A 22415-nucleotide genomic window follows, 5' to 3' on the forward strand; every position below is an offset into this window, starting at 1 on the left:
CTATGCACAGCATAGTGAATCCAGAAAGATTCACGCTGCAAAACGAATAGTTTCTTACCTGTCTGTGTAGTTTTGCAGCTTGAAGATCTTTCTGGATTCACTAGCGAACCCACCCGCCTCCGCCAGAAAGATGAGGCTGGAGAAGAAGGGGGAAACACATAGAAAAGAAAGCAAGTTGAAGCTTACAAGATACGTGAAAAGAATTCCGTTTAAAAAAGGATTAACAAACATAGCCATGGATTCACTGCAAGCACAGAAAAGAAAAAAGAATCCGAAGATGGCGCCCAAGGGTGGGAGCTTCCGCCGGAAGCACGCCGACGTCACCGAAGGTACACCAAATGATGGGACGTCTACGCCCACCTGGGCTACGGAAAAAAGACTACGATTCCGGACCCAACCACCAGATTGCGGAATATGCACAGCATAGTGAATTCAGAAAGATCTTCAAGCTGCAAAACTACACCGGCAGGTAAGAAACTATTCGTTACCCCTCGCTTCCATTCTGAATAAAGCCAACATCCCCTTCCACTTTTATGCAGATGACACCCAGATTTACCTGGAATCCTCCTCCATCAATGACATCCTAAGGCTCAATAATACTCTCAAAGAAGTCCAAGAATGGCTATCCTCAAACCACCTGAAACTCAATCAAGTTAAAACAGGAATCCTACTGATCTCCAACAAGGAAGAAAACCCGCAAGTTTCAGAGTGGCTAAAAGCTATTGACACTCTCAACGTGATGCTCTGAATAATTCTGTAAAATCACTAGGAATCATCCTAGACCACAAATTATCTATGGCGAACCACATTAAAAACTGCCAAGAGCTCCTTCTTCAATTTGAAACTGCTCAACGAAGTCCAACCCTACATTCCACCTGCGGATCTCAAACAAGCCACCCAATCTCTTGAGTTATCCAGACTGGACTACGGGAACGCAACCCTCTCTGGTACCCCCCTCCCACCTAGCTCCTCTAAAAACCACCTTCAATGCATCGGCCAGAATGGTCTCGGGAGTGAAAAAATTTGACCACATTTCTCCCGCACTCAGAGATCTAAAATGGCTCCCAGTAGCAATGCGGGCCAGCTTTAGAACAGCCTGCCTGACTCACAAAGCCTTGCACACAGGGAAACCAGAATACCTTGCCTAGAAAGGCTGTCAAGCAAGAACACTCAGAAGCTCAAACTTCCTCCTGCTCATCCCCCTAGGAATTCGGAAACAGAAAATTGCAAACCGCTCCTTTGCTGGGAATGCTCCGAAAATCTGGAGCGCCATCCTGGTCGACATCTGAACTGTTTCCTCCTTTCTAAAGTTTAAACCCCAACAAAAAGACCGCTACCACAAACGTGCCTTCCCGAATCAAATTACATAACCCTCTAATCCGAACTTTTGTTGCCTTCAGATCGCACGTTCCTGCAACTGACCTCTCCCTCCCCTTTTCCTGGGGTCGGCCTCGCTACGGATATGACTTTGTCCTCACTGCCTCAGGGCCAGTTGAATCTCTTATTGGTATGCGTATTCTATTTGTGGTCCTGCTGTATGCTCACTCTGTGCGCTTTCGAATCATTATATGACTTGTACGTGTTGGACTTGTTGATCGCTTAGCCTTCTGTGTATTGTATTCGCTATATTGACCAACCAATCTGGTTGTGAAGCGTTCCAATGCCATCGGGTCTGGCCAGCGTTATAGAAAACTCAATAAAAAAAATAAACCTGTGCAACTCCCTTGCCACCTTCCATCGCAAGAACGCAGACATCCACGACCGCTTCAAGGTCTAACCGCCACGACAACCACTGAGACCTCCGTCCGCACGTCCACCATCCGCACCGACCCCCTGCGCTCCTGGACCAACATAAACTACAATGACACCATCAAAATCATGAACACCATCCCCTCCGGATCTCCGTCAGACCCATGCCCACACCACATCTTCCACAAAGCCAGCACCACCATCGCACCCCATCTCCGGAAGGCTATCAACATCTCCTTCGAGACGGCAACCTTCCCGAAGAGCTGGAAGCACGCCAAGATCAATGCCTTGCTCAAAAATCTAAGGCTGACCCCAAGAACTTCCGCCCCATCGCCCTGCTCCCAGCAAAGGTCATCAATTAAGACTGTCAACAGACAACTGACCCGCTACCTCGAGGAGAACAGCATCCTGGACCCGTCCCAGTCCGGGTTCCGCAGCAACCACTGCACCGAAACTGCCCTCATCGCAGCCACCAATGACATCAGATCCCTGCTGGATTACGGAGAAACCGCGGCCCTCATCCTCCTGGACCTGTCAGCCGCCTTCGACAGTCTGCCACCGCACCCTACGCACGCCTCATGACGCTGGAATCCAAGGCAAGGCTCTGGACTGGACTACATCTTTCCTTTCCGGCAGAACCGAGAGCCACCGATATCTGTGGCGTACCCCAGGGCTCATCCCTCAGCCCAACATTGTTCAACATCTACATGGCGCCGCTTGCCCACATCACCAGACTGCACTACCTCAACATCATCTCCAATGCCGACGACACCCTGCTGATCCTCTCCCTCACCAAGGACCCCCTCACTGCCAAAATCAACCTCTACGAAGGAATGAAAGCCGTTGCCAAGTGGATGAAGAACAGCAGACTGAAGCTAAACTCGGACAAGACGGAAATCCTCATCCTCTGCTCCACCCCCTAGGCCTGGGACGACTCCTGGTGGCTGACCGCACTGGGAACAGCTCCAACACCCACCGACCATGCACTCAACCTATGGTTCATACTCTAGTCTCCCCATGACAAAACAGGTCAACGCCGTCTCATCCTCCTGCTTCAACACCCTCTGCATGCTCCAAGGTCTACAGGTGGATCCCCACAGAAACTAGAAGAACGGTCACACAGGCCCTCGTCAGCAGCAGGTTGGACTACGGAAACGCCCTCTACGCAGGAGCCTCGGCCAAACTCCAGAAAGGACTCCAACGCATTCAAAACTCCTCCGCACACCTGATCCTAGACATCCCTCGCCGCAGCCACATCACAGACCACCTGAGAGACCTGCTCTGGCTCCCCATCAACAAGAGGATCACCTTCAAGCTCCTCACCCATGCACACAAAGCACTACACATTGGACCAGCATACCTCAACAGATGACTTGGCTTCTACACCCCCAATTGCCAGCTCCGCTCTGCAGACCTTGCCCTTGCCACAGTCCCCCACATCCGAAGAGCAACCTCCAGCGGCAGATCTTTCTCCCACCTCGCCTTCAAGACCAAGACCATGGAACACCCTCCCCATCCCCCCCCCCCCTCTTTTGGCAGATCCAGGACCTCCTAACCTTCGGAAGACTCCTCAAGACCTGTCTTTTTGAGTAGTAGCAGTATATTCCCCCCCCCCCCACACACACACACTTCAGCGCCTTGAGACCCTCATGGGTAATTAGTGCGCTTTACAATTGTATTGATTATTTGATGACTAACACTCCTCTCGAAATCTTGCCTCTTTAAACCTGAACAATCACTTAAATGATCCTCCCCCTTCTAACTGCCTAGCTGCCGCCAAAGTTCTGGAAAAATGTGTGTAACAGCAGCTGAGCCTGCACATCAAGCACTCCCACCTTCTAGATTACTTCTAATCCGGGTTCAGCCCTGGACACAGCATGGAAACCATCCTACCCACATTGTGGATGACTTCCCCCTCCCCCCAAGCCAAAACCGGTTTGCTAATCCTCCTAGACCTATCTTCTGCCTTTGTTACGGTTAACCACGAATTTCTCCTTGAACGCCTCCAACTCAGGATGGGTTTGGATGGCACAGTCCTTGAATGGTTTAGATCCTTCCTCCAAAATCGCTCAGAGTCCTCATCAACGGTAATCTATTCGCTCCCTCTCCGGTTAGAGTCCCCCAAGGATCAACCCTCTACCCTACCCTCGTCAACCTTTACCTTGAACCACTCACTGAGGTGCTGCCAATATCGCCTACCTTATGTACGCCGACGATACACAGATCTACATCAAAATCTCTTCCCTTGGGGACATTTTCTCCCAGAATGAGGCCCTGAAGCCGACAGTCCATTGGCTCACCGCCAACCAGCTTAAACGCGAATAAAACTGCATTTATTCTAATCTCCCCACCCACAACCAATTCAGATATCCAGGAATGAATCCAGACCAACACAGCACTAAACTGCCCTTCTACCATTGTTGACTCTGTGAAATCCCTTGGAATAACCCTGGACGGCACCCTGAACATGCGTGGCCATATGAACTCTTTGGCCAAAACTGCCAGATTCCACCTGAGTTACCTCAGAAACCTAAAACCCTTCCTCGATGTTTCTACTTTCAAACTGCAATCCAGGCACTAGTCATTTCCAGACTTGAATATGGATGCTCTACTCTCACAGGGCTACCCAAGAACTTCCGTCCTTGGCGCACTTTAAAAAGGAGACCAAATCCTTCTTAATGGGCAAATACATCATCTAACGATAACATTTCTATTACCTCAGCGACATGTTCCACCCTCCAGCTCTGCATTATCCACTGCTCCTACGGATGATACCAATTCCTGCACTCCTGGGCATCCCACCCAAGAGTTGAGACTGCATTCCTTCTTTTATAATGTATCTACTTGTTTTAATTTTTATCCCAGAAGTACCCGTGGCCTCAGACTGCGTGTTTTTTCTCTTTTTTTTTCCTTTTTCTTTTATAATGTATCCACCTATTTTACCCAAGCGGTCCCTCCCTACTGTACGCTTTGTATACCACCCGTAATCCTGTAAAGCTCTGGAATACCCTCACGGGTCTGGTTTGCACTCTATGAAACTATAAAATAAAATATCCATTTTCATGTGAGGCAGCTTGCGGTCTCGGGATCTTTGTCTGTTGCACAGGTCTTCCACAGAGGAGTGCCCAGATACCCAGGGCTCAGTTTCCTCCAGGTCTGACCAGTGTTCTCCCAGAGGAGAGGAGACCTAAACTTGTGGCTGCTCTGAAGTTTTTTTCCCAGACTTCTTACCTTTTCTCTTGCAGTGTTGGAGCATTATTCCAGCCCCAATACCCCTTTTCTTTTCTGCCCTGGGCTTTGCTTTGTGTTCCTTGTTTTTACACCAGCCTAATCGGGTATTCCCAGCATGGTTGCGTGGAATTATCTCTACCTCGGCCCGTGCTAAGGGCTCCAGATCATTCCCTAGATGACACTGTAATGGGATGGCAAAGCACCCAACCACCTTTTTAATTTTGTCCAGTAACCCCTCCCCACTTTAAGGGCACGGTAGCCATGAGATGAACTTTAGTATAGTTCTCACCATTGGTGACTAGTTAAGTTTGTCCAGCGCAATACTGCTCTAGGGATACCAGTTTTTTTAGTCGCCATGGTTACACTTGCACCTATATCTCTGTGCTTCTACTCTAACCCCATTGATGTGTGGCTGTCCAGGTTACGGAGCCAGACAGCCAGAGCAGTTGCTTCAACCCCACACTTTTTAGATTATGGTAGAATCCCATCTGTAAACTCACCACTTCAGTTGTAACTGCGGGTGTACTAGTAGAAGCCTTTTTGGAACCAGGAAAGCCCCCAATTAGGTGTCCATTTGCCTTACAATTGAAACATAAAGTATTTTTGAAATCCCACTTCTTACCCTAGTACCCACCCTCCAGGACAGGTTTTTGTGGTACTTCAGACGTGTCTTTTTTTTTGTTTTTTTGTTCTTAGAATGTTCCACATGCTCCCAGTAGAGGGAAGGACTAGGTTTTGGGCAGTGAGGTGATTGATAAGGCGTAGCAGGGGAGGTGGCAAAAAGGGGCCGGAGGGTCCATGGGTGGTGGTGGGTGGGTTTGTTAATCAGTGTCCACTTAGTGTTTTACAGGCTTAAGACACAAATCCACTGACACCAGGTCGACGGGCAGGTGATTTCTACTGTTAAGGCAGCAGAAGCAAGCCAGCAGACTACGGAGCGGGCACTGACTTTAATGCCAGGTAAGGATGTAAGGGTGACTTTGTCTGCCCCGGTTATGTTGTCAATTGTGGTGGAGGCTGGGAATGGAAAGGAGTAAACTACATGTCTGCAGATGTACTGTTAAGTTAAGGACACTGTTGGGCACGGAGGAAAACGGGTCCGCTACAAAAGGGTACACAAAAAGTGTCTGCACAAAGGGACGGAGCATCTTGTACACAAACCGGTAAGTAAGCACGAGAACAACAAGGGGACATGGCTTAGAACATGAGAACTGATGCTGTGGAACAGATTGTGATGAGAGGTAGAAATGCACGGTCAAAATAGGGCATTTCAAAGAAAGGAGTTGAAAAAAGTTGTCATACATGTGACAAAGCCACTGGGTGCACACCACAGAAAAAAAAAATGGCAGGAATTATATGTCGGAATGTTTTCACTGTTGCATAGTGAGCTGGAAGCTAAAGAGGTTTAAGGAGGAAGAATACGACCTGTTCAAACGACCTAGGGTTTCCATAACAATATAAAACTGAACAGCAGCTTTTTCGCTTTTCGATAGTGTATATTTCGAAAGGATCCAGAGCAGAGTGTGGCCCTGTTTAAATAGTTGGATGTTGTAGGAAGCTGGCTCTGTATATGGTATACCACTTGGAGTTTATACCATGCACAGAGTCCAGAGATTCCCCCAGAAGTGTTCAGGGCTCAATGAAACCCAAAGTGCTCTATTTACTCCACTATTGGAGCTTTCATAGTTTCACATGCCTGATTCATTCTCCGTCGTCGAGACTGGAGTCTCCGTTACATAAAAAAACAATGCCCAATAGTATAGCAAACTGAAAAGAGGCCCAGGCCCATTTCCCTTTTGCAACCTATAACCTTCGTTATGTAAAATAGACCGAACTTGTCCCTGAACCAATAAGCAACTCCTCACCCTCTAGAACACATTTCTGAGAGAACCTTTTGCCCCTCAGATTTTCAAACGCACGTTTTGCTAGGGCGTCTCCTTTGAGCTCTGTTCAAACTCTTCAATTTCTACTCCATCTCGATTGGATTTGAGTTTTCTTCTTCAGATTTATTTACTACCTACTATTTCTCCAACTGTTACAATGGCTGACAAGGAGAAAAAAGGTTTTATTTAGAGCCTGTGCCACCTGTTCAAAGAAAAGGCACTATGCAGACGACCCTTAAAGGATTGCATCTACTACCTTTATCCAGATCATCAAGCAAAGGATTGTAAGGTATGTCGTACCTTTTCAAATAAAACTTTGAGGGCTCGTGAAGGAAGGCTATTACTTTGTCTTCAAAAGCTTAAAGCCAGGAAGGAAGTTCTGTCTAGGGTCTTCTGGCTGCAGTCCCTCTAAACCTCCCCCAAGCAAAGAAAAGGAGAGCATGGGTCATGCTTCAGGGGTAAAACATACCAAGGACTTCAGGGCTAGGCTCTGGCCCCCTGACTTTCCATGCCCTACTGTGAGCAAGGGCCTGGCCAAAAACCTAGGGGTTTGGTTCGATGAAGACTTGAACTTTTCTTCTCAGATAAAAAAGCTGACAGGGACATGTTTGGGGACCCTTAAAATCATGATGATATTCCTTCCTTTGCTGCCAGTGAGCGCTAAGGAGACGGTGGTCAGAGCAATGATTCTGTCTCACCTAGATTACACTAACTCCTTGCTGGCTGGCAGTCTGTCTTACTTGACCAGGAAACTTCAAGTAGTCTAAAATGCGCCCGCCAGACTGCTACTGGGATTGCCTCGTAGACAGAGAGGCCGCATTAATTTACATACTCTGCATTGGCTCCCGGTGGAGTCTCGCATTTAATTTAAAATGCTTTCCATGGCTCACCATGCTCTGCATGGTCTTGGCCCTAGCTATTTGCAGAAGCGATTTTATAAACCTTCATGGCACCTGCGATCATCGGATCAGCTACTAATGAAAAATCCTCGGTTCATCCGCCAGAGGCTTGGCGGCAACTCATTTGTTCGCAAAGCCGCCCTGGCTTGGAACCTACTACCGATGGCTCTAAGGAGTATCCATGACCCATTGCTTTTTTTAAAAAAAAACTAAAAACGCTGCTGTTTTAGATTGACATCGGAGTATGGATAATTTTTAATTCTTTCTGGAGTTAGCGCCGGGACACTTTCAGTAGCTGTGTGCTGTATAAATTTAATATAACTTAACATAACAAGAGGAAAAGCTCAGTCCACAATCACCCACTAAAGTCAAACATTCAGTCAAGAAGCCGGCCTCCACACCTTCTGAGGGGATATTGGAGAAATCTACACTGTCGACGGGAGCGTCGACGAAGAAGATGGCGGCGTCTATGTAATCGGAGGTAAAACTTATGTCTAGGACTTTATCACCGTCGGCGGCAGTGTCGATGCCGAGATCTGTGGTGACGACTGCATCGACTACAATGACTACAGGTAACAATTGCGCCGTTGACTGCAATGACAACAGTAACGGCATAGTCGATGGTAGCGTTGATAACGTCGGTGGTTGCGATGCCGAATTTGTCGATGAGAGGGAAAAAACCCAGAAAATGGGTTCTTGCCAGGAAGAACCCATCACCAAGTAAGGTGACCCCTTTGGTAACATCTCACCTGTTGGGGGGAGTCAGAAGAAGTGGAGGATGATGGCGGTCCTTTTGGCTATGCTAGTAGCCCGTCGCAGTTGCAAATAAAGTACCAAGAGGGTGACTCAGAGGACGAATATGAGGGGTTTTAATGTCGTCCCCAGCAATAATACCGCCAGGAGGAGATGGTGAGTGTTCTATCTTCATTGCTAAAGGATTTGCAGTTCATGCTGGAGGATTATAAGACATCCTGTTCCTCATACCTCTATAGAATTTCAGGTGACTACGCCTCAACCACGCTCTACCAGGTACGCCAGTGCGTAGGTGATACATTTTACCAGAGCCCTTGCCTAGATCTCCACCAGCAAGATCTCAACTAGAGCCAGTGACCACAGATGATGAGGAGGAGGGAGAGATAATGGACCCTAGCAGGGAGTGGGATGATTATCTCATTTAGTCGCTTTCTTCCCCTTCACCGAAACCTGTTGATTCACCACGTGAGTACATCAGTGGTTTTCATAATTTAATGGAGAGAGCCACAAACAGATTCACACTCACCATGTCCACAGACAAAGCAGAATGTTTCTTTTACGACTTCAAGGAACCTTATCGTAGTACATTTCGGTCCCTACCGATTGTCGATCATCTATGGAAAGAGGGCCTGAAAGTCCTGGAGACACCGGCAATGGTGACTCCAGTACTTCCCAGACTGGACAAAAAATATAAGGCACCTTCGGATGCTCCAGCTTGTCTTCTAGGCCACCCCAAGCTGGACTCCGTCATAACCCAGGCGGCTCAGCAGAAGACCAGGAATCAGTCCGCTCCTATTACGACACCTCCGGACAGAGAGCGTAGGAGATTGGACAATGCGGGAAAGAGGTTTTCCTCTGTCTGCCCTGTTAGTTAAAGCTTTGAATGCCCTGGCCATTCTAGGCAGGTACGATAGGCAGATGTGGTGTGACCTCTCGCCTCCTGCATTCCAGAGGCTGACAGACCAAGATTCTGCAAGAGGGAGAAAGGACTTCGGCTGAAGTCATAGATTGTGCTATGGACATGGACATCGCAACCACAGCCTTCAGATCGTTGGGAGGAGCGGCGGTCCTGTGCAGACAAGGATGGCTGAGAGTGACAGCGTTCAGGCCGGAAGTCCAAAATAAGATCTTGGACCTTCCTTTCAATGGAGAGGATTTTTTCGGAAATCACATAGGCTAGGTACTGCAAGGTATCAAAAAAGATACTGATACAGCGCAATCATTAGGAACACTACAATATAGGAAGTTCCTTTTCAAGGCTCTAAAGGTAGAGGCCAATCCTCTTTCAGAGGAGGATACCAGCAAGGAAGGTATTCATCCTACTCTACATCATCGCAGCCTTACCGTATGTAGTATACGCACCGTCAGTCAAGAGGCTACACAAAATCTACACCTAGAGGGTAGGGGAGGTAGTCGGGGAGGGGGAGAGGTGCGAGCAGGGGTAGTCGGGGGGCAGCCTCGCGTGCGTCCCCTATAACGTCCCCTGTAACAAACAGCAACAACAGCAGTAACAGCAGACTCCTTGGCAGTTTGACCCCTCCGACACAAGATAGACAAGTAAAACTTGGAAATCCTGCCAGAGAGGCAAAAGGTGATCCTGCCTCCCATTGCTCCCCACGTCTTTACGTTCAATTTAGGAGCCAGCAGCTAGTAGAACCTCCCAAGGGAAGACCGGAAACTCTAGAAGAAGTCACCATTTTATTGGTTCCACCACCAGCGGTCCCTTCCCTTGCGATCTGGCCTCCTAACAGAAGCAATGAGATCGGGGAGAGTTAGAAAAACAACCACTACAGCGCCAAAAAAGAAGGCTAAACCGGAGGCGGTCCTCGAAACCACTCTTACGATCCCTCGTAATTCACCGAAGCTCCAAACTTTGCCCGCATCTGGGAAGCAACACCTCAGCAAGAACAACAAGATCCTTGGCCAGGCACAAGCCTTGAGCGGGCCAAAACCCCGGTCGCTACTGGACTACTTTAAAAAAAGTGCCGGGTTCACCAATGGCTACTTCTCCCCCTCAACTGGGGGAGGCTACGAACTCCGGCAGCATCGGACATACAGGATATTTGGCAAAATCGGTAAAGTTAAACACGCTCTCACCGCAAATGCTGTTTTCAACAACTACTAAAACGTCGGCCCCGACCAAGAAGTATTCATCTTCGGGTCTGTATTTAACGACCTGAGACTAGCCCTAGAGGGTGGTGGGAGGACGGTGGAAGATTTGCCATCAGGCAACCAGCCTCCATTGATACAGCCCCATCCACCACTTGCCTCCAACAAGCAAGAGGCAGGTTGCACCTCACCGCCCGCTGGGCCACCAACCACCAACGCACTCCCCCAAGCAAGCCAGCTAGTGACCTCACCATCTCAGTTATCTCACCATTTTAACATCCCAGAGGAGGTTATTTCAGCTTCTCACCGCCAATTACTTTTTCCACAAATTCACACGTTCTCCAACCAGGCATCTAACAATGTTATTGATAACCCCCCCCCCAGCTGGACACCAATAGTCCTCCAAAGGAAAGTCCGGTCCTGCCCAATCAACAACAATGCCTGCTTTCACCACTAACAGCAAAAATAACTACACCTAAATCTCCCTTTAAACCTGATATAAACGATCACAACCTAGCGGACTTGTCCCTTTTTCTGAAATTCGCAAACCCCTTCTACTCCAAGCCCAAAAATAATCAAACAGCAAGAAGTACTTACTACACAGTCTTTGGCCCCAACTACTTCAAACATTCCAATCGACAGTTATTGCATTAAACTACCATTCAGATAAACTGGACACGCAGGTTGACTTATTGAACACGCTAGCAGTATTTACAGCAGGGATCGTCAATAAACTAGACAAACTGAATAATTTAATCATCGACGCACAATCATCCTCAAAACTAGTACAGTCGGTTTGCTGCTGCTCACCAATTATTGACTCACTCTCCTCTTTGCCAGCCATCCTCTCCATCGTTATAGACTAGGTTAAGCAGCTGAAAGAAGGCGGCTCGCAAAAAAACCTACACAAGAAACCGCAAACCACTACAAACTCGTGTTTAGAAACTGATAACATCCAGTCATCCCTTGTATCTGCTCCCCAGACAAGTGGGGATCAAGATCCTCAAATAGGCAATGGCAATAACCAAACAACAGAAAAAGTAAGGTGTCCCTGACTCTTTTAGATTGGCGGATTTGAGATAGTCAACTAAATATTTTTGGACATGGTCTAGCTTTACAGAAATAAATCTCTATATCTTCATATGGATTGCGGCAATATAACATTCGAATTTCCAGGAAGACGACAGCACGGAGGAGCAGGGAGGCCGAATTCTAAATGCGAGAGTGATAAATCCTAATAAGGAGAACGGCTTCTGGACAAATGGTAAGAAGCAACCAGACTAACATGAACAGTGTCCATTCACGAATTGGCCAGATTCAGAAACAGAAAATAAGACTATAAGAAGTTCCTTCCCCACCAACGGTGGCTCCTTCGTGCAACTAGAAGACTATATCTCGTTAATGAGAGCTCGAGGATATATGAAAGACCTGAGCAACTCATAGTACGTGTAGCAATCATCTGAAACGAATCTACTGTAAAGTACACAGATACTGGAGTCAAATGTTTTTAAGGTCCTGAAGAAGGTGTCAAAAAGAAAACAAAGCACCGAAACGCTGCGTCGACTGTTGTTGTAACTTTGACTGTTTTTTAATACTTGCATTGTATGACCACGTCAGGTGGTGTTTTTAACTATATGGATGTTATGGATGTTTTTAGATTGTAACCCAATTGGGAGGGTAATAATAAATTCTATGTTTTTTTAACATGACTAAATTGTTTGAGTGCTATATTCAGTTGTGTGTTTAATTGAATCGATTGTAGCCCAGCAATTCAACTCCGCCTAGTGTTATATTGCCGCAATCCATATGAAGATATAGAGATTTATTTCTGTAAAGCTAGACCATGTCCATAAATATTTAGTTGACTATCTCAAATCCGCCAATCTAAAAGAGTCAGGGACACCTTACTTTTTCTGCGGTCAAGATCCCCCTCCCTGCTAAAAATTACAGGGGAACCTCCCACTTGTTTAATACAATAACCAAACAACACCACCTCTACACCAATTGCCCTTAAGGACCCCAGCTCCGGTCCCAATCGGGCTAGTAAACTACACCTGCCCTAACGGGGGAGAGCACCAAGGTAGCCTGGACCTCTGAATCCCTCAACTTAGAAATACAGTCCGCTCCTATGCCTCCTCTTTCCAAGAGAGAGCGCAAACACCAACGCAAACATAGAAATAAACTTAAAGTCAAAGAAACATCTGCCCCCCAGAAATTATTTCCCGTCTTCACAACGACTTTTAAGAAGGCAGGTGTAAACATTTCATCAACACCTCCAACCCCTATAAATACAGCGCACAATGATCCACTAGGGGGCCTATCCCCAAGTCCCGGTCAAAATCCCTCCTCATGCGGTCGTGCCCCAAGTACCCCATTGGGTCCCACGGGGGCTCCTGCACAAACAGAGGGACCTGATCCACAGCTCGATACAGGAAAGCCAAGGGCACCACTCAAGGATTCTCCCACCTTGAGGCACATAGGCATCGATTTTACCTCCCCAACCAGCCCTTCAACCTCCTTTGGCAGAGCAAGAAAAATTCAATACTGATACCACTCCTTTAAAAACAATCTTCATTCACAAATCAACAAATCTGCAAACCAGGCAGGTAACGTGGCCAGTATCTCAACATCAGCCTCTTCCCCATTGTTAGAACTGGCATCATTGGCCTGAGTCTCTCCTCCAGTTTTTTCTGTTTGCCTCCTCTGTTTACGATGTTTTTGCTGGTATACTGCTTTGGGCACTGTGCCACTGCTGATCAGTGCCACAGTGCAAGTGCTCCCTATTTGAAATTTCTGTATTGATTGAATTCCATGTTTGGCTTATTTGGTTTACTATTAGTCCCTAGTAGAGTGCACCAAGAGTGCCAGGGCTTGTAAATACAAATGCTGCTCGTGGGCTTGCAGCACGTGTTGTGCCACCCACAAGAGCGGCCTAGTAAAAGTATGTCTGAAGGTCTACCATTCCTAGACCACGTGCAGTCTGACTGTCACGAGGACTGCGCAAGTACACCTACTTGCCAGTCCCTAAACCTTCCCGTAACTTCATGTTAGTCACCCCTATGGTAGGCCCAAGGGCAGGGTGCATTGTAAGCATAAGGTAGGACAAGCCTGACAAGGTTGGCATGTCCTAATATTGAATTTCAGCCATATTCGTTTTTCACTATTGTAAGGTTACCTGCTCTCCATCAGTTAGAATGGGCTGCCGGGATTATTAATGCTATAATCCTAGCGGGCTCGGGGAGCATGGTGCAATGTCGAGTTTGGTATCCCTGAACTCAGGGTTTGATAACGCATCCGTTTGGGTGGATGGTTTTTGGACTCTGTTTGAAAATAGCACTTTTAGGAAGTAGCTATTTTCTTGTCTAACTGTCTACCGGTCTCTGCTGGTTCTGGTGTGCGTGTGACAGGAGCTGGGTGGCTCCAGAGGTCTGAATGAGTCAGTGTGGGATGGGTGGGGCATTTGCATTGAGACTAGGGGAAGAGTAGCTCCTGATAGCCTGCCCTGCCTGATACAATGCTGGCTCCGCCCCCTGCCAGGCGACTGATGACTCTGTGCCTGCCAGGGACTTTCCTGGCCCCACCTCCTGCCGGGCAACTGATGGCCCTGCCCCTGCCAGTGACAATGCTGGCTCCACTCCTGCTGGGCGGCTGAAGACTCTGCCCTGCACAGTGAATAGGCCAGGTGCCTCGGCCTGGCAACACCCACAACAAACCCAAGATGGGGGGGAAATTCCCCTGCATGGACAAAGGGATCAAAGCCAAAAAGGGGTATAAGAGAAGGACCCCTGAACCAAGAATTCAGATCACTTCTGACAAGGAAACCTGAACCAAGGACAAGAAGCCTGCTGAGCCAAGGACTGCCTACCCCTTCTGCCAGAGTGCTGTTTGTAGGGGGAATCCTGCAGTTGCTGCTTTATTTTTGCCAAGGAACCAGGAGAGAGGAACTGAGTGTGTACTCTCAAGCTTTGCTAAAGAAAATCTCCAAGGGCTGGAAGAAGTGCCAGTCTCCTGGGCCAAGGACTTCATTTATTTGCTGAAAGTGCTTGTTGCTGGAACTGAACACCCAACACCTCTGAAGAATCCAGCAATCTCGACGACGCCGAATTCAGCTCGACATCGTGAGTAACGGCTCCAGTGTCCCGCACCTTCGACGCCGGGCCCGATCGACGCCAGTAGCGACGCCAGTGAGTGGCGAGTTCGGCTCCAGCTCCAAGTGACCCTGTGTCAACACCGCCGCTGATCGCATCAACATCGAGCCCTCTCGACGCCGTGAGCGCTGCTCACTCTTGCAACATCGACGACGCCGTATCCTGCTTCACCTCGTGAGCGCTGCTCCTGCCTGACTTCGGTCGACGCCGCTGCAGATCGCCCCGACTCCGAGGCCCGATCGACGTCGAAGACGCGACACCGGACATCTCTACGCCGCTGATCGAGTGCTTCACTTTTCCAAGGTACTGTGTTGTTGGGGTCTGTGCGACTCCGGGCTCGACGTAGCGCTCCTCGCTGTCGACGCCGAACCTTTGGATTAACTTTGCCTCGACGTCGTGTGACTCCCGTGTGGGTTACATTGTTGCCAAGAACTGTGTTTTAAAGAAGAAGAGTTGCTTTTGATACTAAAGACTTTGTGCTAAGAAGAAACTGTGCTTGAACTATTATTTTTCCTTCCAAGAGTATTTATTAAGACTGTGGTATATTTTTGTCGTTATTTGGTCTTGTGCTAAGCCTTATATAAAAATCCTTATTTTTTATAATACAACTGTGTTGTGTCCATTTGTAGTGTATTCACTTTATTACTGTATGTGGTCATAAATGCTTAACGCACTGCCTCTGAGATAAGCCTGTCTGCTTTGCCAAGCTACCAAGGGGGTGAGCAGGGGTTATCTAAGTGTGTGATCCCCTTGCCCTGACTAGAAAAGGTGTGTCCCTATTTGTCAGAAGTGTATACCTCTGCCAACTAGAGACAGCCGCTTCTAACACCCATCAAAGAGTAGATGTAGGGGTCCCCCCTGAAAAAGTCCCCGGCTCAACCAAATTCCAAGGCCACACAGGGATCAAAAGTGACCTAAAACATACTTCGATCCTATTAGTCCCCGAATATAAATCAAGGGGGTGGTATGATACCCTTAACAGGTCAAATATATTAAAACTAGTAAACGACATCCCAGGGTTTGAAGCACTATTATCGGATGATATAGACTCAATTGAATTCCTGCCCCCAAGGGGCTACCAACCTTCTGAGGCAACCCTGGTGTTCTTTAGATCACCTTACTGGGCAGGAGTGTTCATAGACCATAAAGCCACTTTCCGGGATTGGGGCATCAGAATTTACCCTTACTCCACCCCTGGCTACCCCTCAGTGTTTTTAAATCGGCCAGGAGCAGGAACAAAAGCAGAAAGTCTCCCAGCTGGCAACAAAACTAAGCCTTACTCAATCCTAAAAAACGCGCTGGGGATCAGACACAGACACCCCCCCCTCTACTGGGGAACACGACGCCGACAACATCCAGGGATGGGGATGGCTTCCGGCTGTCCTGTCATGCGGGAAAACAGTCTGACCGGATGTGCTTTCAGTGGATCAAAAACACAAAGCACCGGTACTACCATACCTCCAAAAATCTGTGACAAAGACAGACTCCGTTTTCACATTGTGTTCATGGAACATCAGTGGCCTCCAGCACAAATTAACCAATCTAGAGACACACTCCTTCATATACGGGCATGCACTAATTGCCCTGCAAGAAACATGGGCCACCCAAAGCTCACCAGTCACAGGGTTTATTGAAGTATGGAAGCCAGGAATCAGTCTGCCGCTATGGCCACCCAAAAGGGGGTCTGTCCATCTATGTTTCAAATACCCTAAAAGGCCTGATTGTTCCGCTAAACTTTGAGGAAGACTGGCTAATTGGGGTTAAAATTAAATCATGGTCCAAGCAACGCTCACTCCTTCTCCTCAATGTGTATATCAACCCAAGCACGCGGACAAAAAAAGGACATCTGGCACGCTTATCCACAATCATGAGCGATTTGGCCACTGACCACCCCGATTCGGACTGCATAGCGACGGGGGACTTCCAACACAAATCTCTTCCAGGGCAAACCTACAGATCTTGACGGACCTTCTCCATTTACTCAACTGGAGGTGCCAGACCATTCTAATGCTCCAAATCAAGCCCATTGTGCCCTGGGGGAGCTCCTCGTGTTACAACTCTACAGCGCTGGATACCTGGTAATGAACGGAAGGACACTGGACCCCCCCTTCCGCATCCCCCCCCCAAACTGGACCTGGACAAACGGGCACAAGAAAACCTTCCTGGACTTCTCTATTTGCAACTCAGACCTGTTCCATCATCTGGCCAGCTTTAGTATCCAACCACGACGGGAAAGTGATCACCGTCCACAGGTCATCATTCTTAATAAAGCCGGAGTACCATTCGTCTGCCTAAAGTACTTGTACTGGGATCTACACCGAGAATCTGAGGTGCTTAAAATGGAGCGATGATATAAGCCCTAACATCATGAAGACCTGTTTGGCTCTCATCAATGGGGTCACAGATCAGACAGCTTCCCCGATTGCCGTATGGACGACTCTCTGCGTACAACTGGTCACGCTTTTTCCTGTTAAACCGCACCAACACAATGCCAGCACAATCCGGCAGTTCTCACTCACAACCCAGTCGAGGACGCTGAAGAAAGCCCGGAACAACGCCTTGCGGGCACTTACAAAATCCGCAGGAAATAATGATCTCAGTCATGTGTACAAATTAGCGCAAAAATTATTCAGGATGGGCACACAAAGACAAACGTCTATATCAAAACCAGCTATGGGCCAAGCTCCTTTGGGAAAGCAAAAACCGCAATGTGAGAACATTTTGGGCCTTGATCAACCGCTCCAACTCGGGGTCATCAAAAGATGGGTCGGCAAACATGCAGGAATCAGACTGGGCTGCCTACCTGACCGACCACTTCAGGTCCCCGTAAAGCACAGTGACAACAGGAAGCAGCTCCCCTAAAGCGGTAGAAGCACCCTAAAGCATCTGCAGGCGCAAGAACACAAACTGTGCAGGCTATTGTACAGATGACATTAAGATCAACGAAGAAATGGTCGCCAATGCTGTGTCAAAAGCAAGATCAGACGGGGCTCCGGGCCCAAACGCTTTGCCTCGGAGACTGTTCAAATCCAACAAAGCTCTTTGGTCGGGGCACTTAACCACCTTGTTTAACTTTGTGCTTAGGACTTCAACTGTTCCAGATTCCTGGCGCGGGGCTATAATTCACCCAATCCATAAATCAGGCTCCCGTGCCACTCCAAGCAACTATAGATTAACTGCAGTCCTTGACATCGAGGCAAAGCATTACGCAGGCATTCTTCTGAAGGAGCTGAAGGGATGGGCAGAACAGCGTGATTTGTTACCAATGAACCAAACAGGCTTTACTGCCAATTCAGGGACCGAGACTAACTTGCTTACATTGTCTATAATCATCGACAAAACGCTTTCATCATCAAGATATGTGCACTGTTGTTTTGATGATTTTCATAGCCGCGTTTGATGGGGTCCCAAGGGCAGCTCTATGGGGTAAACTGAAAAAATGGGGATCCCTGAAAAACCTCTGGATGTGATAATCCAACTTCACTCACACACCTGGGTTCAGGTGAAGCTGGGGTCCGGCACGCACCTCTCACGGAAAATCATGACAACCAGAGGAGTCAAACGGGGGTGCGTGCTGGCCCCCCTCCTTTTTAACCTGTTCATTGCAGACCTGCCGGTCACACTTGATGAAATAAACAGTCACCCCCCTAAGGTTGGAGGCGTAGCAATAAGCAATCTTCTTTATGCCGACGATCTGGTTCTTTTTAGCCTTACTCGGGTCGGGCTTCAAAGGCTTTTGGACAGGCTACACAGTTACACAATTAAGAATCAACTTGAGGTAAACTTAAAGAAAACCCAAGTTGTGTCCTTTGGAAGGAAACGCAAAGGTGGCGGTGTGTGGTCATATAACAATAATAATCTAACAGGACGCTCATATAAATACCTAGGGGTCCACTTTGATTCCATCTAAGCTTGCTAAAGAGCTGTCCGGTCCAACCCTCTCATTCCTACTGGAAATTTTGAGAGCAAAAATCGCACCCATCCGTACGTATGGTAATGAAATATTTAGGGGTAAGCTAAACACAACTCTGAACCAACTTGTGACCAAGATTTACAAAAAAGTGCTACATTCGCCCAAATCTGCCTCTGCTGCCCAGATCAGGCGAGAACTGGGCTTTTTAAATCATGAGGCTTTCAACACCGGCACATATCTAAACCTTTGTCACAAACTTAGAAAAGCAGCTATAGGTACTTTAGAGTCTCTAGTTTGGTTGGAGATTAGTCAGAAGAACCCTGGGGGCTCGTATGGCCGCCTGTTTACAGACTCTATCCGCGAAATGGCTGCGGGTGATCTATGGGCCCTCAATCCCAGCATGACAGCATTTAAAACATGTATCAAAAAGAGCGTCAGAATGTGCTCGCTCATTATGGACAAAGCGCTACTCCGCAGACGCAGTCATGCATGGTCAGTCATGAACTCTTATGGGCGCATATCCCCGGCTGCTTACCTCTCCTGTTCTTATTCATTGCACTTAAAGCGGAGTTTTCTGGCCATCAGATTGGGGGTTTGGCATTTTTAAAAAGATCTGCCCATATGGCAGCGTACCACGGAAGATCTAACTTGCAAAGGGTGCGGCATGACAACTGAAACGCTAGAGCACGTGGTTTGCTTATGCCCCGCACTTACGTCCCAACGTAGACGTAAACTCGGAGCAGAGTGGAACAGGTTGGGTGTTCGGACCTGTAGACAGGCAATTATCACCTCTCTGTGCCCAGAAAACATAGCTCTGAATATCGCCTTTACAACATATATATGGGAAGCTTATCGCATCTTTACAGCTAAGGCGGAAGGAGCAGCATTCCCCCGCGCTGTCCCGTCCAGTGACCCAATCCAAGCTGCATCTTAGCCTTTAGCTTTAAGCAAAAAAAAAAAAAAAAAAGAGTCTTAGCTGCTATATGCCAGTATATCAAATCCCCCTGCTCTTTTGCTAAGTGTTATCACTGTCTAATACTTAATTGTTTTAATTTTTAAGGTGTAATATAAATCGAGTAACAGGTGTCGATAGATTTTTACTGTTTAACTGTGAAAATGTTTTGAAGCTTTTTTAATTACAATGTACCGATTTGTGGATTCAATTTGTTACGCTTTTAAGGATATTTTTCTTTTATCCAAATAAAGATTTTTATATATAAAGACAGCCTTCAGGATCCGGCTACACCTATCACTCGTACGTCACATGTTCCCTTGGGTGGAAAGATTGCTTATTATCTCCAAAATTGGCAGCAAATAACTACGGACCAGTGGGTCCTCAACATAATTCAATTAAGACACACTCTAGAACTTCCACAAACGCCCCCTTGTACACCACCAAGGTGGTCAGGCACTTACTTAAGATGCATCGGGAGATTCGGACAATGCTCCGAAAGGGAGCAATAGAACCGGTGCCGAACTCCCAGAGGGGAAGGGGTTTACTCACGATTTTTCCTAGTCAAGAAAAACACTCTCCAATGGCGTCCTATTCGAGACCTCCGATCCCTAAACACCTATCTCTAAAAGCAATCTTTCCCAATGGTTTCTCTTCAGGACATCTTTCTACTTTTAGACCCAGGAGATCATATAACCACAGACCTACAGGATGCGTACTTTCACATCCCCATCCATCCTTCCCACAGGCAGTACCTTTGGTTCATGGTTGCCGGAGAACATTACCAATTCAAGGTACTGCAGTTCGGACTGAAATCAGCCCCAAGAATATTCATGAAATGCCTGGCTCCAATGGCGGTTGTTCTAAGGAAACCGACACTAAGTATTTCCTTACCACGCTGACTTGTTGGTTAAGGCACCATCAGCAGCATCCGCCCGATCGCCAACAGCGGCTTGCGTGGATTTGTTTGCCAGGTTAGGTCTGACTTTAAACGAGGAAAAATCATCCCTTCAACCGACAAGAAACATCACCTTCTTGGGAGCGATACTGGACACAAGGCATTTCCCCTCCAAAGGAAGGCAAATGAGAATTACATCTCTTTTCAAAGACTTCACAAAAAGAAAGTGCCTTTCAGTATGCAAGTACAAGTCATTGCTGGGAACGATGTCATCTTGCATTCCCCTCGTACCTTGCTGCAGGTTAAGGATGCGTCCGTTGCGAGAGCAGCTAGATATACAATGGCTTCGAGCATAGGGATCCTTCGAAGACATAGTCAAGGTAACGCCGAACATGGTTCAAGCGGTGAAATGGTGGCCCCAAGAGCGGAACATCTCGCGGGGCCTTTCATTCCTCACAGAGCCAGCCCCACTGATAATTACTACACATGCGGCCCTAGAAGGATGGGGAGCCTTCCTTCAGGACCTTAAAGTCAGCAGCCGCTGGAAGTTGCACGAGCAGAAGATGCATATAAACTTATTGGAACTCAGAGCCGTCCGCTTGGCATTGCTGGCGTTCCTACCAAAAATAATATCAACTGTGTTAGTAAGAACGGACGACACAACAGCTATGCATTACTTTAACAAACAAGGAGGAACAAGATCACTCTCCCTGTCGCAAAAGGCCCATAGAATATGGGAATGGGCACTGCAACACAAGATATCCAGAACAGCGGAACATCTCCCAGGGGACCAGAACTTCCAAGCAGATACACTCCGCAGGCTCAAATCTACCTGCCACGAATGTGAGATTGACCAAGGGGTTCTAGACAACATCGTCCAAAGATGGGGGAGAACCAACAGTAGACCTCTTCGCAACAGCAGAGAACGGGAAATGCTGGTTCTTCGCAAGCTGGCTTCCCCAACGGGGATCCTGCGGGAATGCGTTTTTGATGGCATGGTCAGGCGTCTTTGCTTACGCCTTTCTTACAATTCCCCTCCTGCCACGAGTTCTTATGAAGATCAAGAAGGAGCCGTGCCGGGTGATCCTGATATCCCCATGGTGGCCCAGGCAGCACTGGTTCACAGAGCTTCCTCTACTGTCGGAGGTCCATCCGATTCGCCTCTGGCCAATACAGGGGCTTCTGACTTTGTCCCAGGGACAAGTGCTACATCCAGATCCGAAATTATTGCACTTAGCGGCCTGGCTCCTGAGCACTGTAAGTTTCACCATCTAAAGATCTCAGAGGAATGCAAAGACATCCTATCAAAAGCCAGAGCGGAGAGTACGAACAAGACCCACAGAATGAAATGGGAAAGATTCCGTCTGTGGTGCCAAAGATGTAACATTCATCCTCTGAATTTGGCAGCGCATGAGATTATTCCATACATTTTACTTTTGGCTCATGCATCGATAAAGGTACATTTAGCTGCATTATCACTCTACAGGAGGACTTCCTCAGGACCAACTATGTGGTCTGCAAGAGTCATCCAACAATTCATGAAAGGATTATTCCGGGTTTTTCCTCCAGTAAAGCCTCCACCACCTCTCTGGCAGTTGAACATTATTCTTTCTCAAGTAATGAAACAGCCCTTCAAGCCAATACACAGGGCAGATCCTAAATTTCTATCATGGAAAGTTCTGCTTCTCATAGCGCTCACTATAGCCAGGAGAGTAGGGGAATTACAGGCTCTCACGATTCAAGACCCTTTCTTACAATTTCAAGAGGATAGAATGATACTCGGGACTAATCCAAAATGTATTCCAAAAGTTCCAATTGACTTTCATTTAAATGAGCCACTAATGCTCAAACGGTTCTTTCCTCAACCAACAACCGCAGCG

The 22415-nt window shown here is 47.6% G+C and overlaps 1 long non-coding RNA gene across 2 annotated transcripts in view; it reads left to right on the forward strand.

The window, feature by feature from the left end:
- Positions 1-22415, forward strand: part of LOC144819391 (uncharacterized) — a 75961-nt gene that overhangs the window by 36531 nt on the left and 17015 nt on the right. The window contains exon 1 of one of the 2 annotated variants that reach the window (XR_013607337.1): positions 5747-5940. The exons of the other annotated variant lie outside the window; for it this stretch is intronic. This is a non-coding gene — a long non-coding RNA (uncharacterized LOC144819391). Of the gene's footprint in view, positions 1-5746; positions 5941-22415 lie in introns of those variants that run through there. 2 annotated transcript variants of the gene reach the window in all.

The sequence above is a fragment of the Lissotriton helveticus genome, chromosome 2_1 (genome assembly GCF_964261635.1).
Source record: "Lissotriton helveticus chromosome 2_1, aLisHel1.1, whole genome shotgun sequence".
Taxonomy (NCBI): domain Eukaryota; kingdom Metazoa; phylum Chordata; class Amphibia; order Caudata; family Salamandridae; genus Lissotriton; species Lissotriton helveticus.